Consider the following 22,501-nt stretch of genomic DNA (forward strand, 5'->3'; position numbering starts at 1 on the left):
GACCTTCCCCCCAGAGTTTCTGATGCAGTGGGTCTTGCGTGGGAACAGAGAACATCAGTTCTTACCAGTTGTCAGGTAATTTCTTACCAATGAAATTGCTGCTGCTGTTTGTCTGGAGACCTCACTTTGAGAACCACTACCCTAGTTCTTCATTTGCTTTTTCAAGAGCTGAAATGTTTTGAAATCATTTCTTTTGAAATCAGATATTGAGTCCTTCCAGAAGTTAGGCATTTCATTCACTCATAAATCTCAAGTTGCTCAATTACAAAGCAAGAGAAAAGTACCTTGACTACAAATGTTCCAAAGCCAATTATTAATGCCAGTTCTACCATTTCACAGCTTTTAAGCCTTGAGCAAAAAGTACCTCTATTTTCTCAACTATATGTCCAGCCCAGTAACTTATATGAAGATAAAATTATGCCTCTGTTAAAAAAACTGATAGTGTTACTTTAAAATAAGGTAATGCTTTAGGTATGAAAATCTAAATGAAGTATTCCCCTATTGTGGAATGGACCAGGTACTGGTATAAGGTTACTTGTCTAAAAACATACAGTAAGAAAAGGCAGAATCAGATATAGAATTCAGGCTTATTCATTCTCCTTTACAGATTTCCCCAAGGTACACTACTCCACAACAATAACAATAGTAGACAAATACTCAAATGCGCTTTGGAAAGCCTAATATAGAACCTGACAAGAAATAAAGTGATCCATCCACTCCTCTAGGTATCTATTTCAATGGTTCCATTAGTAATAAAATTCCTCTTCTGGATGCATAATTGATAACAAAATAAAAATAAAAATATATCTTTAATCTAAGTATCTAAGTACAATACATATTACAGTGCAGCAATCATTCCTGCAAAACTCAGGGGTGTGATTTTATTATGCCAAGTTTCAAATTCCCTTAAAGCTCATCAACAGGGCTTTCAGCTAAGTTCAGCCTCTGAGACTTTTATGTTTGTGTCTGGGGGGTTACCTCCTTGTTCTGTAAGTGAAAGCCTCCTTCATTTCTAACAAATACTTTTATTAATGTAAATATTTTACTCCCTTAAAATAAATAATTTAAAACTCAAACTCCTAGAATGATACCAAGATAAGATCTGTGCTGATGCTGAGAATGAGGCACATCTAGAAGTTATCTAATATAGGTTAGATGGGGGAAAACTGAGGAAATTACTACATAGTCAATTTATTTGCTTTCTTCTAAAAATAGGAGAATAGACAGTAAAGATTTGCGAATAGTTTGTATAAAGTAGAAGCCTGCCCAGGTACTAATGATTTGCTATAGAGTAGCAAAGAAAATTCAATTCCATTTAACTTAGTTCAGCGAGCATTAAGTACCCCTATGCACTCCGTAATATTTTAGCCACTGAAAATGCAAAGATGAAGAGGACATAACCTCTGTCCTCAAAGAATTGAAAAAAGTCATTGCAATATTCAAAATGAAATGGTTTCACTTACACATTTAGATTTATATTGCCAAGTTTTCAGCATGGATCACATTTTTAAAACTCAGTTATAATTTAGGTTAGTTTCATTCAAGTCAACAAACACATATTGGGCATTTAGGATGGGGTAAGGAGCACATGATAAACAAGACATAGTACCTCCCTGCAGAGTGTGATCACCTTCTTATAAAAGTGGCAGAAGGAAAAGGAATGATGAACAATATGTGATAAACAGTGTCACTGAAAAAAATCATTTGTAATTCCTAATGAGTATATTTCATTATAAGAAGTATTTATGTCTCTCCAGTATCTGTGCTTGGGACCTGAGTTCATCAAACATCCCTGTGTTTGAGCCTGCATGAGCTAGAAGAATAAGGGCAGTTATGTCCTATGATCATGTCCCCTTCAGAATAGTCAGTCCAAAGCATGTTTTAACCTAGGTTATCTGTAATTTTTTTCCCTCGCTTTGGGACATTAGTGTTGGCTCAAGTGGGAAGTAAATATTAACAAAACAGCTTTGAGGTTAACAAAATAGATGAGATCATTTAGCTTATGTGAGACCACAAGATGATCTGAAATCACAAGAACTGACTACTTCTTCCTCTGTGCACTGCTCTGCCATATGACCTTAAGTAAGAGTCGCCACATGGCACTTGATTTTTGACAGTCCCTCAAGATTCTTGAATGCAGGGATATTGTTTTATCATTCTAGACCTAGAGATCAGCATAGAGTTGAGCACATACATTACTTTTCACAGATGTTTGTCAAACACAGAAGACTGGAGAACATCAAGTGTGAGATGGCAGGAAAGAAAGACCAGTGAAGTTCCCTATATAGTTTCTTTATATTGTGTCCCAGACATCAACATCTCTTACTACTCCTTGCTGCACTAGTAAATATTGAAGAAAACAGAAAAGAGGAGGGAAGATAAAATTCATTATGTAATTTTTTTTAATGTACAGAAAAAAACAAGACTGGGAGGACTTATGCCAACATTTTAAATCTTTCTATATAGTGGGATTATGAATGATATTTTCCATACGTTTAAATGTTTTTCGAAAATTTCAAAATTTCTAAATTTAGCCTAAGTTTTAAAATAACTTTGTGAGTTGCAAAATTGACTATATATATATACACACACATATACACACACACATATACACATATATATACATACACATATACACACACATACATATATACATATATATATATATTTCCCCTTTTCTTTTATCTGCTAAAGAGAGGCTGGGTGCAGTGGCCCAGAACTGTAATCCCAGCCCTTTGGGAGGCTGAGGTGGGAAAATCACTTGAGTCCAGGAGTTCAAGACCAGCCTGGGAAATATAGTGAGACCCTGTCTCCTCAAAAATAAAGAGTTAGCTGCGCATGGTGGCACACACGTGTAGTTCCAGCTATTCAGGAGGCTGAAGCAGGAGGATCACTTGAGCCCAGGTGGTCAAGGCTGCAGTGAGCTGAGATTGCACCACTGCACTCCAGCCCAGATGACAGAATGAGACCCTGTCTCAAAAATAAGCTAATTAATTAACATATTAAAGTCAAATTTATAAACAAAAAACATGTAATTATATGTTACTGTTTAGCTGAGTTGCTATGAAAGTCTGTCAGTTATCTGAATGCAATGGGAAAGTTTTGAAAATATACTAAGTCTCTCTACCAAAAAAATAGTGCTAGTTCACTGTGTTCTTATTCACAATTATTACAGTATCAGTCAAACAAGTAATAAACAATAATTTTATATTTCTGAGAGTATAGATTAACCTTTTCCTTTTTTTGAAAAGGATTTTATAAGGGAAAATTCTAATTTAAAATACAAAGTGAATAACATTTGCATGTAAAACCACAAAAACTCCTAAGGGCTGACACTCCTTTAATGTAGGAAATATTTGTTAAAAGTTATATTTCCTTTTTTTATATATTTAATGAATATGACTTTGCCTCCAGAGTCTTTTATTTTTCTTGTATACTCTCCAGAAGCACTTCAAAGAGTATCATAATCAAATCTATTTTTAATGCTTAGAACATATTAGTAATAATTAGTGTTTCCTGTACTGTTTTGTATGCAATGTTCAACCTTTGGAATTAATTTTGAAATGCATGTTTCTACACCTCTAATCAGGCTTTTATTTAGCGAAATTAGTAAGCTAAAACCTGATAAAACAACAAAGTTTTCATATTATTCAAAGGAAGTGGTTTTATTTAAAGAGTCCACTGTCTTAATGTGTGGTTTGACAAACTCAGGAATTATTTTTTGTCAGCACATTCATGAGGACTACATAAAATTCTGTATTAGGCACTACGGAAACACAAAGGTTAATACGGAATATGGATATTGCTTGCAAGAAGCTTAAAGTCTAATGGAGCAAAACAAGACTTGAGAACACAAGCATTTAAAACAGACAAGAGTGATTAAGATTACAAGAAAGCACAGATAAGTGCCATGGAAATAAGAGAAGGGAATAAGAGATTAAGTAGCATGTGAACTAGGACTGGATGAGTAAGATACAGACCTGTGGGGATGGATATGACAAGCATTACAGCTTTGAGCTCTTATCTACCATATTAAATTGTAACTGTTGGTTTGCATGTCTCTCTCTGTTTCACTAGACAATGAAGTCTGAAAGGACCAGGTCCAATCCCTTTGTATAACCTCAGCACCTAAGACAGGAGCTGAAACAGCACTAACATATGTTTGTTGAATGTTGAATGACTACAGTGGGAACGAGTACAACAATGGTAAATCGTGGCAGCTCCAAGGAGGGGCAAAGACAGTGTATCAAGTAGTGATGAGCTGAGTTTGCTGGGGTGATAGCAGTTGGAAGAAGAGTTGTGAGAACCCAAGTGAGGAATCTGAGCTGGAGACAACTATTAGAAGACCTGGGATGTCAGGTTTGGACTTTGTTCTTTATATAAATGGGGAACTGGTTGAACATTTTTCAATAGGCAAGGACATCACCAGAGCTGTGGAAAAAAGACTGGTGGTAGGATGTGAGGAAGCCATTATTGTCCAGTCTGAGATCACACTAGCCTTCAATAATGTAGAGGCAATGTGTGACACGGGGTGGCAGGGACGCAAGGGTGGTGGATGGAGAAGATCTGTCACACATAGAACCAACAGGACATGGCAACTGAGTATATTTAGGGCTCTCAGAAGGAAAACAATGAACAAAAACAGGTTTTCCACCTTAGCTGCTGGAGAATATTGTGTTCATTATTAAGTGAAAGAAATGTACATGTGTAAGATAAGACTAAGGTATCTATTTTGACTATGTGGGGTCTAGAATGCCCAACTTTACCCAGCCAGCAAATATCCCAACCAATCCTCAAATTCAGATCTTCGACTTCCAACTAAGTGCTATTTTGGGGACACAATAGCCCTCTTTTTTTAAAACACATGAATGATTGGCTTCTGTTGGAAATCTTCTATTGAAATAAATTTCACCTACAGTTTGAAATAAGTGATACACTGCTATGGATTGAGTTGTGTCTCTCCAAAATTCATATGTTGAAGCCCTAACCCCTAATATGACTGTATTTGGAGATGGGTTTTTAAGAGATAAATAAGTTTAAATGAGGTCCAAAAGGTGGACTCCTAATCCTACAGCATTGGTGGCCTTATTAGAAGAGGAAGAGAGTGAGATCACTTTCTCTCCCTTTGCACACACACCAAGGAAAGGCCATGGGAGGATACAGTGAAAAGGTAGCAGTCAAAAAACCAGGAAAAGATCCTCCACCAGAATCTCACCATGTTGGCACCCTGAACTCAGATTTCCAGACTCCAGAGCTGTGAGAAAGTAAATTTCTGTTGTTTAAGCTGCCTTTTCTGTGGTATTTTGTTAAGGCAACCTGAGTTAAAACCTGCATGCTTCCACACAGGACAGTACGGAGCTGAGTTATCACTCCAACCCAAGCTGTACTTTCACTCTCAAGCAGAAAATACGCTTTTCATTTGTGTTTTTGCTTTTGTTTTTAATCTGAATTAACTAAATGCTCTCAACTCTTGAATGGCCAAAAGTCTGTACCATTCTTGAGGTAGAACTGGCCTTCTGTCTACCATGGTAACTAACACACAGAAGGCACTCGTTTTTGTTTTTGTTTTTCTTTTTCTTTTTCTGAGTGAATGAGCATTATTAATTTTTATGCCTGGGTGATAGAAAAGCCACTACACCTAAACCTAAGCAGGAGTGCTCTTAAAAACCTCTAACCATCATCAGAGACCCAAATGACAACAACCTAGGAAATATGGAATGTCCTTTTCCCCAAGATATATTGTTTCATAAATTATCTTCTAGTTAAAAATACTTCTTGTATTCAACCAACATCACTAAATAAAGAACACAGAAATAGTTTTAGGCAGCTCATTAACAAATATGGAATAGTAGCTCTATTTTACTAAGTTATTTTAGCCTGTTCAGACAAAAAAACAAAACATTGAATGTCTGTAAATAGTCAAAATGAAGAAAAATATTAAGCAGGGCAAATGAAATATTTTACTTTTATTTCTATATATGAAAGAAAAAGTGAGGTTTGATATCAGGGATTTTATACTTTATTGGGAAAAATAACTAATACTTCTTTAGAGTTTAATGGCACAATTTTACTCTACTTGGATTTAATTTACAAGAGTATATAATTGGCCCTTTAGTATTGCCACATTACAATGAACAGCTGCTGTACATCCTGTAGTTACTTCTACTCTACCAGCACAACCTGGTGATTAATTTCCAGTCTAGTGGCTTGACTTCTGCATGTCTCATCTTCTTCTTCAAGCCTGCCCTCATGATCAAGACATAACAATTTTAGCTTTCTTTACATTAGTCAAAAACAGTTAGCATTGTCAGGTAACTGCAAAAAAAAATTCTTATTGAAATTGAAGAGACTGTGGAAAGTATATGACTGTCTAAACTTACTAAGAGAACTAAAACAATTCAGTTCTGAAGCTAATTTTTGCATGGAAAGATCGGGGGGAAGGCACCATTCACAATGATTTCTCAGACTCTTTAACCTGATTGTTGTCATAGAGCCTGTCTGCTCTGCCGTTTGTGAATGTTTACCAAAGATCAGTCCCTATGAGTGGTATTCATGAGGCAGTTCAGTGGTGCAACCCTGTGTTGGGAACTAACAGGCCATTACTGACTCGTTGTCTATTCATTTTAGATTGTTTCTATGGAGGATTTATAGAAACAATACCAAGGTGGCACCAAGGTGGCTATCAATGCTGTTTACAGACAATTTAGAGGAATAAACCTGCAGTTATGCCCGGGCTGGCTTCCCTTGCGGTCCTGGGGCATAGTGTTCTAATCCTATTGTGACGTGATTGTTTCACCATAAAGTGCTCCACCGAGGCCTGTAATTGGCATACAGGTTCAAATTAGATTGCTGTGTGTTTAGGAAAGCTAGGGTCATTTCACATCAGCACCTCTCATTAAGAAGCAGGCGAGGAAGTTCTCCATTACAGGAAATCTAATGTATATATTATCTTTTATGATAAAGACAATACCTAGAGTACACACTCACTGACACAGGCACACATATATTACCCATCTTGTCTTTCATCACCATGAGGAGGAGGGTAAAGTGAAAATGCAAAACACATTTCTGAGAATGGCAATTAAATATTTACCAGCAATGTCTCATGGAACACTAGCTTTGGGAGCTAAAAAGGAGAGACAGGAGGGAAAATAATGGATGAGAAAAATCCAACAATTAGTTCTGCTTTTTTCTAATAATATCATGACATGAAGGTAGCCTTTCTCTGGAAGTCAAGCAAGTCTGTGGTATGTTTTCAACTCTAATCATGGGTGAACTCAAAGAAGTCTCAGGATGAAACATCCTCTTTCTAAACTTGTTTTAAGCTTTTCAAAATCCTCAAGCCTTCAAACCATTAACAAAATGCATTTGTTAATGACTAATCTACACATGGTGGGAGGCTACTCTCTGGATAATTAAAACCTAGGACAGACAACTTTCCAGTAGAAAGAATAAAAATTTCACAATCCAGTAATATAAATGAATAAACATTTTTCAGGTCTTTGCTTCAGCCTTTCTGAGACCCATGGAGGAAAAACAAAAATACTTAAGGGAGGGTGAAATCAGAAGAAAACTATCTGGGCCAATAGTAATGTGATGTTGGTAAATGAAGAAACAAAACATTTAAAAATTAATTATGATGATGAAAGAAGGAATATGAAGGACAGTGAAAGCATCAATACACAAACAGCACAATGTGGATATATAAGGGGGCCAGGTGTGGTGGCTCATGCCTGTAATCCCAGCACTTTGGGAGGCCACGATGGGCAGATCATCTGAGGTCAGGAGTTTGAGACCAGCCTGGCCAACATGGTGAAACCCCATCTCTACTAAAATTGCAAAAGTATCCGGGCTTGGTGGCAAACGCCTGTAGTCCCAGCTACTCGGGACTCTGAAGCATAAGAATTGCTTGAACCCGGGAGGTGGAGGCAGCAGTGAGCTGAGATCATGCCACTGTACTCCAGCCTGGGTGATGGAGTGAGACTGTCTAAAAAAAAATAAAAATAAAAAATAAAAATAAATAAATAAAAGCAAGTGAGGGAAGTCAGAGAAAAGAGGTGATGCTGTGGTCTGAACATTTGTGTCCCCCCAAATTCCTATGTTGAAGTCATAATCCCCCAAAGTGATGGTATTGTGAGGGGGGCTTTGAGGAGGTGATTAAGTCACAAATGGGATTAGTGCCAAAAGGGACCCCAGGGAGATAGCCCCTTTCACCATGTGTGGACACAGCGAGAAGGCAGCACCTATAAACTAGGAAGGAGGCCCTCACCAGACTTGGAATCTGCTGGCTTCCTGATCTTGGCCTTTCTAGACTCCAGAACTGTAAGAAATACATTTCTGTTGTGAATGAGTTACATAGTTTATAGTATTTTGTTATGGTAGCCTGAATGGCCTAAGACACGTAGTAAGAAGAAAAAGGAGAGTGCGGGGTGGGGGACGTGAAGATGACATGGAGAAAGAGAGATATTTTTCCATTTTTAAAAAGGAAACTGATTTGTTTTCAGATGGGTGAAAGTTGTGGAAGAATACAGACTGCGCTTGAACCCCATCCTAAGGAAGAAGTCAGCTCGTGCACATCCACGTGCACACACATGTGCACAGACATACACTCACACGCACACATGCACACACACATTCAAGAATGTCTCTGGAATGCAAACACAGCCTCTGGCCATCAGTCATAGAAATGAACCTCAAAGATACCAGGGCAAGGTTCCTGTTATGGATTGAATTGCATCCCTCCTGCCCACATATTTTGAAATTCTAACTCCCAGTAACTTAGAATGTAATCTTATTTGGACATAGGGTCTTCAGGGAAGTAACCAAGTTAAAATGAGGCCACTGGAAGTGAGAGACCCTAATCTTAAATGGCTAGTCCTTAGGAAAAAGGGAAAATGTGGGCACACACATAGAAGGAAGGTGACATGAAGAGTCACGGGAGGAGACGGCTGTCTTCATGTCAAAGAGAGAGGCCTGGGACAGATCCCTCCTTCACAGAACGAACCAACCTTCCTGATACCTTAATCTCAGACTTCTAGCCTGCAGAACTGTGAGACAATACGTTTCTGTTGTTTTATGGATGAACTTGAAGGATATTATGCTAAGACAAATAAGTCAGGCATACAAATACAAATATTGCATGAGCTCACTTATATGTAGAATCTAAAAAAGTCAAACTCTTAGAAGTAGAAAATAGAACTGTGATTTCCAGAGGCTGTGGGATGGAAGGGGATGAGGAGATGTTGTTCAAAGAATACAAAGATTCAGTTAGGAGGAATAAATTTTAAAAATCTATTACACATCATGGCACCATAATATTCCTCAAGGATCTAGAACCAGAAATACCATTTGACCCAGCAATCCAGTTACTGGGGATATACACAAAGGATTAGAAATCATTCTACTTTAAAGACACATGCACACATATGTTTATTGCAGCACTGTTCACAATAGCAAAGACTTGAAACCAACCCAAATGACCATCAGTGATAGATTGGATAAAGAAAATATGGCACATACACAACGTAGAATATTATGCAGCCATTAAAAAGGATGAGTTCCATTCTAAGCAAACTATCACAAGGACAGAAAACCAAACACCGCATGTTCTCACTCATAGGTGGGAGTTGAACAATGAGGACACATGGACACGGGGAGGGGAACATCACACACCTGGGCTGGTTGGGGGTTGGGGGCCTGGGGGAGGGAGAGCATTAGGAGAAATACCTAATGTAAATGATGGGTTGATGGGTGCAGCAAACCAACATGGCACATATATACCTATGTAACAAAATTGCACGTTGTGCACATGTACCTTAGTACTTAAAGTATAATAATTTTCTTTTTAAAAAAGGATGAGTTCATGTCCTTTACAGGGACATGGATGAAACTGGAAGCCATCATTCTCAGCAAACTAACACAGGAACAGAAAACCAAATACCGCATGTTCTCACTCATATGTGGGAGCTGAACAATGTGAACATATGGACACAGGGAGGGGAACATCACACACCGGGGCCTGTCAGGGGTGGGGAGCAAGGGGAGGGATATTGTTAGGAGAAATACCTAATGTAGATGACGGGTTGATGGGTTCAGCAAACCACCATGGCACGTGTATACCTATGTAACAAACCTGCATGTTCTGCACATGTATCCCAGAACTTAAAGTATAATTTTTAAAAAGTTAAAAAAAACTAATGTATTATCAATTTCAAAATTGCTAAAAAAGTAGATTTTACATGTTTCTACCACAAAAAAAATGATAAGTATGTGGGATGATGGATGTCAGGTGTAATGATACACAATGTAAACAATATCAAAACATCACATTGTGCCCCATAAATATATACAATTATTACCTGTCATTTAAAAATAAAGAAATAGATTATTTCTGTTGTTTAAGCTACTCAGTTTGTTATGCCAGCACTAGGAAATAAATAGCTTTCTAAGTAGGAAGTCTTACTCCCAGTGGCTAGATCCTCAGCACCCCTCTCCCAACCCTCCAGATTGCCCAGGAGTGCCTTCAGGAGACTCCTTAAGATAAACTTCAGGGATGCAGATGCCTTGCCTTCTGCACTGCAGCCTCTGAATTGCTTGCTACTTTCTTGCTTGTGCACAGCAAGGGGACATAATTACCCATTGGCAAGTGCTTCTGGCCTCTGGACTTCAGGGACCTAGACATTCAAAGCCTGCTGGAATAAAAGAACTTCCTAAGCTTCAGAACATTACCTAACACCGGCATCCAGGGAAACAACACAAAGACTTCTCTATGATGATTACAGCCACCCAAAAAAGCTATCTTCATGTATGTGTAGTTTCAATAGTTTCCATCTGTCTTCTGGTGACAGTGCATTCACCCAAACACACTAGCACAATTGTTGTACCATCCGTGTCCATAGAAGAGTGGGACATAGCCGCTGATGGATTCTTTATGAGGCCAATCCAAGACCCCCATATGCTATTACTATATGATCTGAATGCCAAGGAAGCAGTCAGTCCCACCTCACCCCAGAGCCAGCTGCTTCCTTACTAATGTACTCTTCACTATAATTTCAGGGAACGACCTAAAAAGCATACTTCTTGGCTTGGCAGTGATCTTAGAGGCACTGGTATCCTAGATGTCCCAAAGACATTGGTCATAGGTCATGTCCTTCTTGTCCTCCCTGACAGACAATGTTTGGTGAAAAAGGCATGACTAAGATGTGTGACCTTGAGACTGTCAACCTCATCATCCAAAAAGAGGGGAAAATGTACTAGAAAATCTCTAGATCCTTTCTCTGATCGTTATATTACTGATACTTTGAGGGGTTCCTTTCTTATATGCTCCAGGTGTTGCAGGCTTGGAGTGATTCCCAAAATGATACTTTATCAGCGCTATCTGACTTCATCAACAAATTTCTCCAAGGTGAATGCCCAGATAGCCCCCTCTAAGTCTCTTTTACAAGTAAAGAGAATGAACACTCCACACTCCATATGAAACCCTAGCACATCAGTGTTTTAAGTGGATTCCTTTCACCACCAGAAAGCTCTGTTACATAATGTAACTATTAGGCTGGGCTGAACTTCATATGATGATAAATGATAGGTCACAGAAAGTTCATGCCCAATAACAGGAGTAGCATGTCAGTATTACCCAGAGCACACACATATGAAAGATGGAGGAGCCATCAATAATTATGTTTGGTCCTTGTAATTATTATTAGCTTAGTAATAGTTATTGCCATCCTCACTCTTTCTGCTGAAAGAGGCTTTCTGCTAAAGAGCAGCTAATAACAATGAAGGGTCAAATGTGCACACCAAATAATACTCCTCACCCAGACACATAATACAGCTTCTAAGCAGCTAATAAATGCTTTGGGACGTGTGTGTGTGCACATGTATGCATGTGTGCGTGTGTTTCCGTTTGCGGGTACACGCTTAACACAAGAAAATTAAACAAGTTCCCAATGAATACATTTTCTTTTCTTTCTACTAAATCATAGACCTACCATAAGCTTTCTTTGAAACACTGCAATGAAGCAGGGACTAGAAAAAGAATTCCCCTTCTGGCTGCACTTTGAATCTTCTTAAAACCTAATTCAAAGTATTGTCATTCTTTTGTAGACACAAGTCTATAAACTCATTCTCCAGATAGAAGTTTTGAAACAAAACATGGGGACTTCTGAGACATAAAGGGCTCCTTAGTAATTAAGATAAAATAAGGATTCCCACATCGGCTCTCTATTACAGATCTGTGAAATAGCTCAATACTTCACTTCACTGGGCTAAAGCCCATTCGGGCCATCAAGTTGAAAACTACTGTATTATTATTCTTTGATGTCTACAGCTTAGTAGCACAAAGCTGGTCTCTGAGCACTTACTCTCTATAAAGAAACTCCAAATGTTTGGCCTTTGGGCTGTAAATATTGTGTCACCATTGATTTTTAACATATAAAGTGTATTTTCCTGAATGTCAAGTATTTTCAAAGTGCATGCCCTCCCAAGAGCACAAAGTAGAAGGAATTAAAGATGGCTTAAAAGCTAGAGCTACAAGCAAGCAGGGAAGAAAGGCAAGGCAAGAAGAAATGAAAGGGAGGAATAAGTGTACACAATATTCCAAGTATTGTGTTCTCTTTCATGGTTTAGTTTAAAATGTTACATGAAAATTTATCTCATTGTCACTGAAGACATTCTAGCACCAACAATAAGCAGTTCTATTGTTCTTATCTTACAATACCAACTGTGTTTTAAAACACTACATATGGCACTACAGTGAAATCTCTTTATACGGGTGTTATCTCATTCATTTCTCTATCTCTTTATTACTTCTTATAGTAAACAAATCCAGAAAATATTTGTTAAATGAATAAATTCTACCAAAATTTCTACTTCCCAAACAAATTCTATTTCCAAGCAACTGCTGTCAAATGCCCTGTGAGAACTTTTGTTCAAATTAGAAAATAAAGCTACTAGAAAATAGTTCTGAGATGTTTATGCATACAAAGTTTGTCAAATTTCACCTTGATTTCAGAGTCAGATTCAAAGCAAATCAAGTGACATTTTCTTTTTTTTTTTTTTTTTTATAAGTTAGAAGAATGTCCTGAGCTGTATCCCAGACCCTCGAGGGATCACCTTGCTCTTTCTTCATCAGCCTCCTGTGTCAAGTCACAATCGGACCATCAAGGAGTTTTAGCCTCCTAGATGCAAGCCGAGATGGCTCTGGGGATTCCGATGAGCTGGGGGAGCTATTCTCTTTCCCTCAGTCAATCAGTCCTCACCACACAGATGCAACTGAAGTCAGGAAAAACCTCTTCATACAAAGCATTCCTGACCTGCATTTGCCTGTGTGTAAAGCTTAAAAAGTAAAGCTTTTTGTCACCTATATATTTTTATAAAGAAGTATAAACAGCACCAGACCAACTTCCAAATCCCTCATTGCTTTATAAAGCTTAATATATAATGAAAATAATTACTCAATTTAAAAAGAGTTTAAAGTGTAGACTTCTAGCTTGCGAGTCCCAAAAAATAAAATTGCAAAACTACAGCATTGCTGGAACAGACTGGAAGGAAGGCTAAAGGAATATAGTTAATAAGCAAACATGTCAACTAACTTATATAAATGGTGAAGAGTAAATGCTAAAACCATTCCCACCAACTTCATTCAAATTGTTAATCTCTTTTTATGTAAAGTTCTGCTTGCTTGCTGGAGAGTTCTATGGTGACCATTTGTAATTTTTCCAATCCTTTTATCCCCCTCTGATGTTCATTCTCTGTCTCCTGTGATTGCTCCTGACCATCAATAATTAACTGGGAAACTGCACTGGTATCTATACTTCAGCAGTTTGTCTAGCAATAAATATTCACATTCCTTAATCATTCTGTATCTATGCTTAATACCACATGCATGCACGGTCTTTAAAGATGTTTCTCAGACTGCTAATAAGAAACAGGTTGAGTATTTTTAATTCCATATAAAATGCAAAGGAATGTATTCTAATTCAGCTCAATGTAAACCAACCAGTATGAATTCAGCTCCCCTCATCTTCTCAACTAAATGCCAAGGGGTCACCAAGGAAAAGCAAAGGAAATTAGCCTTTGCCAAAAAACTGGGACACCTCAGGCCCATCTTATCATGAAGTAACTGCACAACCTTTGGCCCCTCATTTCTCTGGCCTTTAGCTTCTTTAAATTAAAATAGCTAGCCTGGCTGGACTTTAAGGTCTCTTCGGTATTTCAGATAATTCCTGTGTCTTCTGAGCCTTTAAAGATGGTGTGTGTTTTTTAATCATACTTGTAAGGAAGTATGTAAGTGAATGAGGTGAGGATCAGAGGAAATGAAGGATGAAACTGAGGGAGTATATGATAAGCAATGTATATTTGTTCATTGTCTGACAGCAAGAGAGAAATCTGAAGTGAAACAATGAACAAATGTATATTATTCATGGTTATGGGACTATGAATATATTTGTAAGAAAGGAGAGATGTTTACTTTTATAGCTATTTTATTCAGAAAAATGACCATTTGCATACACACCAAATAGTCTGAAATGCTAATAGGTTTAATCCAAAATTATGTTAAAATAGTAATGCATACACCATTCTTTTAGAAATATATGGACATTTTAGGTTCTTATTCTTAGTTGCAGTAATAAGGCTTTTTCTCTCTAAAGGGGCATGAAACAAAGTTAAAAACCAAAATTCTATTTAATGTGTATGTTAAAAAAGATAGATAACATTGTAGATATGACATGGCAATGTTAACTATGAAAATAACTACAGGCATAGGTTAGCAATTAAATCATTATGAAGTGACATCATATTGATATAATTTTATTTCATCATTATTCTTTTAATGCAGTAATCACTAAAAATGTGCCCATACTCCAGGCTGGGCATCTTCAAAGTCAACTCTTTTTCAGGAATTTGGAGCTCTTCAGATCAACAGTTTCCACAAACAGTATATTGCCTTTTTCTCTTCACTTTCTTGGTGGCGTTTGATTATATATTCAATATGAAGTTTAGGAGGAAGATGCCTCCCTCGCTTGATTACATTGGATAGAATAGTTTAAACACACATGGTTTGCCTACAATCAACCTAATTTCATGGTTAATATTAAAAGCTAATATTCATTTATTTATTCCTTGATCCCCAACTTCTTGCCAGGCTTTGTTCCAGTAGTTATGGCTCTACCACTAACTGGAACAGAAAAAAATTCTTTGCCTTCTAGCAACCGACAGTCCAGTCTTAGGAAGGCGGATAATAAACATAATAAACATAAAAATTGACAAGTGCTATTTTAAAAGTGGCAGTACATACGATGGACTATTTTTTCCTTATACAGAGGTGCAGTCTTATGAATAATGCATCTTGCCTCCACAAAGCATTCAGATACTGATATAATTAGACTCATTTCTGAGGTCCTCCTATAGTTCATGCATCAAACACAGGCCCTTCAGGCAGCTGTGTTTGGGTCTATAAGCATGGGATGTTAAAGAAATGAGCACAGTCATGCTAACACTGCCCTCACTGCCTTACAGATGTAGGATGACAGTGATTGCCCAAGGCATTCTAATTACGCAGTATTTAGTAGGCTGGATCTAGCACACACCTGCCAGAAATTTGAGAGGGGAGATGCTGCACCAGGATTTTTATCTTACACAGGAACCCAGCTGGAAGCCAAGTTCTAAAGAGGCTGGTGGCTGCATAAAAACCACATGCCTTCAGAGTTTGGTTGGAGGTCCCCGGAATTCTCTTAAAGACGTGTCTCCTCAGTCAGGGTCTCATTCCACAACAATCAGCCACAGGCCTTGAAGATGTGCATGTGCTTCTGCCACAGCTTGGAGTTAGAAACATGATTTATAAAATCCAATGACTACACATCTCACCTAGACATATATCTGAATAGTTTTCCAAATGAGGCATAAGGAACGGTTACAAAATAGATAATATGTGATTGACTGTTATATATCACCACCAAAATAGGCAAATAAATGGTTTTGAAATTAAGTAACGTGTATATGTTTAAATGGCTCTCCAATTTAAAACTGAACACATTAAATGATATTAAAATAAAAATGCACATTTCATAATGACTTGGAGAAATTCACTATTTACATTTAAAATTTATAATATTTTTCTAAGACAAAAATTTTTAAATCAACCTGTCTGCTACTGTTGCTTCTACTTTGGCAGATCAAGCTCTCTATCTACTACACTTTAGGTTTTCGTATGGCACTATTTTAAACTCTATGTCATATAAAAAATCCCAGAAAACAAAAAGAAATCCATAAAACGAATCTTCTTCCAGACTGTCAGAAGCAAACTTAGAAAAAAAGCCATCCATTTGCTTATTGAATACACCTGCTTGTTAATTTGATAATAGTACATACAATTAACCACTACCTCCTATGCCATTTTGTAGGTGAAAATCAGAAATCTCATTTTGCCCATAATCAAGTTAATTTAGCAGAGACATGGAAGCCAAAACTAATTTTTGTCCCTGCAACTTACAGAATGCAAATTCCCAAATGGCTCCCACTGGAATTTTTCTGTATTCATTGAATTTCTACCCTTATATACCTTGTTTGTCATCATATTATCTGTAAAATATTACTATGAAAATATTTCAAATTATAAACTTAGAGACCAGAGAGGATCTGAAATCTAACCGAGTCCATGCCTCTACCTTACAATGCCTCTCCTCAAACACCCAGACAGGTGCATATCTATCCCGTTTTAAAGACAGTGACTGGGCTGGGTACAGTTGCTCATGCCTGTAATCCCAAGCCTTTGAGACTCCAAGGCAGGAGGATCGCTTCAGCCCAGGTGTTCAAGACCAGCCTGGCAAAATAGTGAGACCTCATCTCTAAGGAAATATTTAAAAATTAGGCAAGTGTAGTGGCATGTGCCTGTCGTCCCAGGTACTCTGGAGGCTGAGGCTGGAGGATTACTTGAGCCTGGGGAGGTTGAGGCTGCAGTGAGCCATGATTGCGCCACTGAACTCAAGCTTGGGTGACAGAGGGATACCCTGTCCCAAAAACAAACAAATAAAAAGATATCAAATGAAAGAGATTCTAAAACTTCCCTCTCTGGAAAACTCAGTTCAGCATTTTTTTTTTTTTTTTTTTTTTAATGTTAGGATCTGGAAAGTACACATTATACTGAACTCAAATTCATGTTGCTGTAGTTCTCAGTTTCCTCTGTTCTTCCCATGGATAGAGAATGGTGGGTATAGTCACAGGATTATAATCTCCTATGTAAACCCTATCAGACCACAGCTAGGACCCTCTCTTCATTGACAGTGCAAATGTTTTAGCTCTATTTTCTAGTCCTAAAATCCTTGTATGCTATAAACCACTCTAAATTCAGAGTAGTCATATTTTTATTCTTTAAAGCTTGTTTCACCTAGAAATCCAGAATTCCGACCTCTAATTCCCTACATATTAATAATAGACTGCGTGTGCAATTTAGTTCAGAAGCAGAAACCTCCCAGTGGAAATGGATTCCCTGTGATCAATTTCTGGATTTTTCTGCACTGGAGCCATAGAACCATCTCTGGCACCATGGACAGTGCCCTAGACTAAGTGTCCTCATTAAAGGGAAGGTCAATTCTGACCTTTTAGTCAGAGAATGTACCAGGTTTCAGATTTTAGTGTGAGAATTTCTAAGGAAGCTTGTTAAGACTGCAGATTCACTTTGTTGTGATATTACCCCCGTCCCCAAATTCTGACTTGGAATATCAGAGCCAGGACTCCGAATCTGAATTTTTAAAAAGTCTCTTCACAGCATGACCTGCTCCATCCACAGTGATTCTGAGGCACATTCTCTGTGAATTACATTTGAAAGAGGGTTTCCTCTATCTGCCTTTTTCCTTCTATTTTGAATTTCTTTTGTGGGGAGGAAAGTCATAAATCCATATTGAAATGACCACAAGCAACAGGTGACCTGAATTCAGAGAGTACAGAGAAGAAACCCTCCATGGATAAATGGGGGGGGGTGGGGAGAGAAAAGCTTGCTGAAACCTTCTCAGCACAGCCTTTTCACTTCATTTGCATTTACTTGTGCATTCAATCATTCCTTCACCTTTGTATTCAGATTCAATCAACAGTGTTTTGGGTTTCAGAGTCTCAGAGTGGAGATGAGTTCTAACTCATCCTGTGAAAGAGCTCTGGATAATAAATGGGTAAAGCAAATAAATATTTATTCCTAAATTAATATAATTTATAAATTATATTAAATATAATGTAATAATTTATAATAAATCATATTAAATATAATTTATAATAATTTATAAAACATATTTAAATTATATTTAGGAATAAAATATATGTAAAAAAATTTGTTTTGTCCATATTTATTCCTAAATATTTCTATAGAGGAATTCAAATAAGTTATAAATCGTTGTGGGCTGGGCAGTGTAAAAAAGCTTTTAAAATTTGTTTAATCATTCCATAAATATGTATTGAACACCTACCATGTGAATAAATTAATGAAAAATTACTGTTGGATACTTCATTTCAGAAGGCAATGGTTAAAAGATAAAATATATACTAAGCCATTCTAGTCATTCACTTATGAAACATTTACTGAGCATTCACTACCTGCCAAATAATCAACTAAAAGGTAACAATGTAAAGATGAATTCCCTCAACCGCAAACCACTGGGCCTTTGCACAGGATGTTTCATTTCCCTGTATATTTTTTTCCTTCCTTTTCCTTGTTAACTTCCCCAGAAGCTTTCTGTGATCAGTCTATTAATAATTTTCTCTAGCAAACTCTCTCTCCGTTCTTTTAGCACCACACAACTTTCCATTACAGAACTTAAGCAGAGCTAATATTACCTTTGCCTGTATCATCATCTGATTTCTGTCCGCTTTCCTCACCAGACCATAATCACTATTAGTGTTTAGTGTGGGGACCATGACCATTATTTTACAAATCTTCAGCTTCTGGCTCATTGCAGGATGTGAAGTACATGCTTAATAAATCTGCAAAGGTAGAGTTAATGAATGAAAATAGTCTGAAGGTTTATTTCCAAAGATATAGACCAATAACATATTCACTTTCCCGAGTTACCCAATGAAATTTACACATATTGCCAGAAGTACCCTCACAATTTATATAGAAAACAATAGTCCACTTCCCTTCCAAAAGAGATGTTCGAAATTTAGTTTATCTTTATCTTATATTTTGCCTAATTTCAGAGATTTATCCCTTATATAAGCAAGTCACTGAACCACACCTTCCAATATGAATAGTGTATATCTGATGAGTCTTAACTCAAGGTGAAAGAGTACTACAAAGTGCCCAGAAAGCCCAGTCTACCCCAAGATCTCACTCAAGTGAACGACTTCCAGTTTACCATGCTGCACAAATTATAGAATATGGATACTGGATTTGCAATTGGAAAAGGTCAGTCATCAGAAGAGCCCCAGAATCCATGGAGAAAGAAAGCCTACTCTTCTAGTAGCTAGGATCGCTACCTGGGGAGCAAGAGTTCATGCAAATGAGCTCTCAATCAGGCATGCTTCTGTTCTGGTGTGTGTATCAGCCATGTGAAGCCTTTTCAATCTTTTGGGCTAAAGCAATTTTTCTAGCCTGGTGCACAACTATGAGTCTCCCCTTTTACCTGCATCAACATGATCTATGTAAAACCTTGATTGAAAAGAAAGAACTAGACTGGTTGAAGACTTTCCCTTTTAGATTTTGAGGATCATATTTAACATAAACTGAAATCCCAACGCTCTCTATTAAGTCAAGTGTATGGTATAAAGGACATATTCTTATTATGTGTTGAATTTGGAGGTCCAACAAGTAAAAATAATACATAATTACCTGACATTATGTCACATTTATCTTTGCTTTTTAAAAAACTTAAATACTTTATAGAGATTGCCTTTTACCTGTACATCTATTATTACCTGTCCAGATGTTTTGGCATTCTTTAGTAGACAGCAGGCTTGCTAAGTCAGGCAGCTTTCAAAGACATGGAGACTTAGAAGGGTGAGGGGTGGATAATAAGGAATTAATGGGTACGATGTACATTATTTGGGTGATGAATTCCCTAAGAGCCCTGACTTGACCACTACACAATTTGTGCATGTAACAAAATTGCACATGTACCCCATAAATATGTACCTAAAAAAGACATACCAAGAATTATACAACGAATTAAAATGTTACATAAAATGCAGTACATAATTGCCTTCAATGATAAATGCCTCCTTATAAGGTGATATAGAAGTTAGGATCCTTTCAGAAATTTAACTACAACTGGCTTTTAAAAGCTAGAAATATATTATCTCACATAACAGAGCCAACCTCAAGACCTTCCACAGTTAAGGCTGCAGCTCCATCTTTTGGCATTTCTCTTGGTTCTATGACTTCAGTATATATGTCAGCTTTGTTTTCAAGCTGGCTTTCCTTTTGGTTGCAGGAGGGCTGCCAGCAGCAGCTGGGACCCAACCTTCCTCATTCATGTCCAGCTGAAAGGGAAAGTCTGTCTTTCCCCAGAGTGGAATGAAAGCCTTTCTTTTCATCTGATTGGTCCAACTTGGTCATATGCCCACCACAGCTGGACCAATGGCAGTTGGAGTCCCTTCAAGCTAAAGATAGATTCAGCTTCCCCTAAGTTCCATGGGCTGTCAGGGGAGAAACAGATGCCTGAACAGACCTGGAATTCTGGTTGGAGGGAGGAAGAGAGGAGCAGCCACTGGGCAGACAATCAGCAGTATTTGTTGAAGATGGCCAAAGGTAGTCCAGCTCTAACTCTTGAAGCAAAAAACTGCCCAGAGAAGAATTTTTAAAAACACAAATTTGGTTGTCTATAATACTCACCAATTACATAGTTTGGAATATTTAATCACTAAAACCAATCATTTATTCATCATTTCTGTTAGTTGTATAATTGTTTACTTCCATTTTCAATAGTCCTTTCTCTTCATTACATTTTGAACCTCTTTTTCCGCTTCATCACAGAGCCCCCATGGCATCTACTCCATGACTTTACATCCAGCAGGGACCGAACCATTTGACTGACTGCTAAATCCTAGCCAATTGGCTGCCTTACTGCTTGGCCTTTTGGCTAAGAGCAAGCACAGCATCAGCTTAGTCAGTGTGACGTCTTCCATCCAGGGAGTCTTCCCTGTCCTGGCTGGAGGACAAACCCTACAGGCTAATTACTAAGCATGTGGTTTTTAATTAATAATGCCCATGATTAACATGGAGCAACTTTTATATAATACAGAATATTATGTAGACTGAAAAATATAACCATCTGAAAACACGCTTGATTTTAGGGAATAGAGGAAGAAAACATATCTTCAATACTTAAAACAGAAACATACACACAAACACACACACATGAGTTATGAAATTAAGATTTTCCTGCTGTAGTGAATAAACTTTAAAAGATTCCAGCATGATCTGAGACAGTTTTTATTCTGAAGTGTTGTGAAGGGCAATGAAGCCTGCTGGTAAATAAGATTAATAAAAATAATAGGTTAATAAATCCTACTCCCCTCTGACAAGATCCTTTTGTAATAACTGTAGTTTTAGAATAGGTGCTGTGGAAGATTGTAATTAAAGCTTATTTCTGATGGATGAAGTTATAGGAGAGTGACAGTTGCTCAATTGTTTGCTATTGACTTAATGTGCTTGGATTGGTTCAGAGAACAAAGCCCATATATGTTTTTGCTGATTCAAATGAAATTTCCAGTAAAATTAAGAATTTGCATATGCTCCAGAGAATGAAATAGTTTATATTCTCCACCTGGTTTATCTATTTTGTTATTAGTCTTAAGAAGATGATTAAGTTGTCTGATTCAATCTTGCAATTCAGTTCTTAAAAAATAAAAATGAATACGGTATAAATTGTAATGCCATCTGCATTCTATCTTTTGAAACACAGTCATGCAAGGAAAATTGTTATAAAACACTAAATATCGCAAAATAAAATGTATTCAAGACTTCTCTAAGTATCCCTAGGTGATGTTTTCAAGTATATAGGTTATTATTGTTCTTCTTCTCTGTTCCAACCATTTTTAGATGATAGCATTTGGTAGCTGTGCCCCCAGGTGAACTTTTTAAAGTTCATTTTTTTTCATCGAACTGTAGTTTATTTAGTTACTGTAAAGACATCCGGGCCGGGCGCAGTGGCTCACGCCGGTAATCCCAGCACTTTGGGAGGCCAAGACGGGCGGATCACGAGGTCAGGAGATCGAGACCATCCTGGCTAACACGGTGAAACCCCGTCTCTACTAAAAAAATATAAAAATCAGCCGGGCGAGGTGGCGGGCGCCTGTAGTCCCAGCTACTCGGGAGGCTGAGGCAGGAGAATGGCGTGAACTCGGGAGGCGGAGCTTGCAGTGAGTGGAGATCGCGCCACTGCACTCCAGCCTGGGCGACAGAGCAAGACTCCGTCTCAAAAAAAAAAAAAACAATGCCCCCATACGGTCTATATTAATCCTCCAATAGGAACAGAGTTAGTACAGATAATTGAAATCCAAAAATAAGCCCTAACTT

Source organism: Trachypithecus francoisi, unplaced genomic scaffold, assembly GCF_009764315.1.
Source record: "Trachypithecus francoisi isolate TF-2019V2 unplaced genomic scaffold, Tfra_2.0 Lachesis_group18, whole genome shotgun sequence".
Classification (NCBI taxonomy): domain Eukaryota; kingdom Metazoa; phylum Chordata; class Mammalia; order Primates; family Cercopithecidae; genus Trachypithecus; species Trachypithecus francoisi.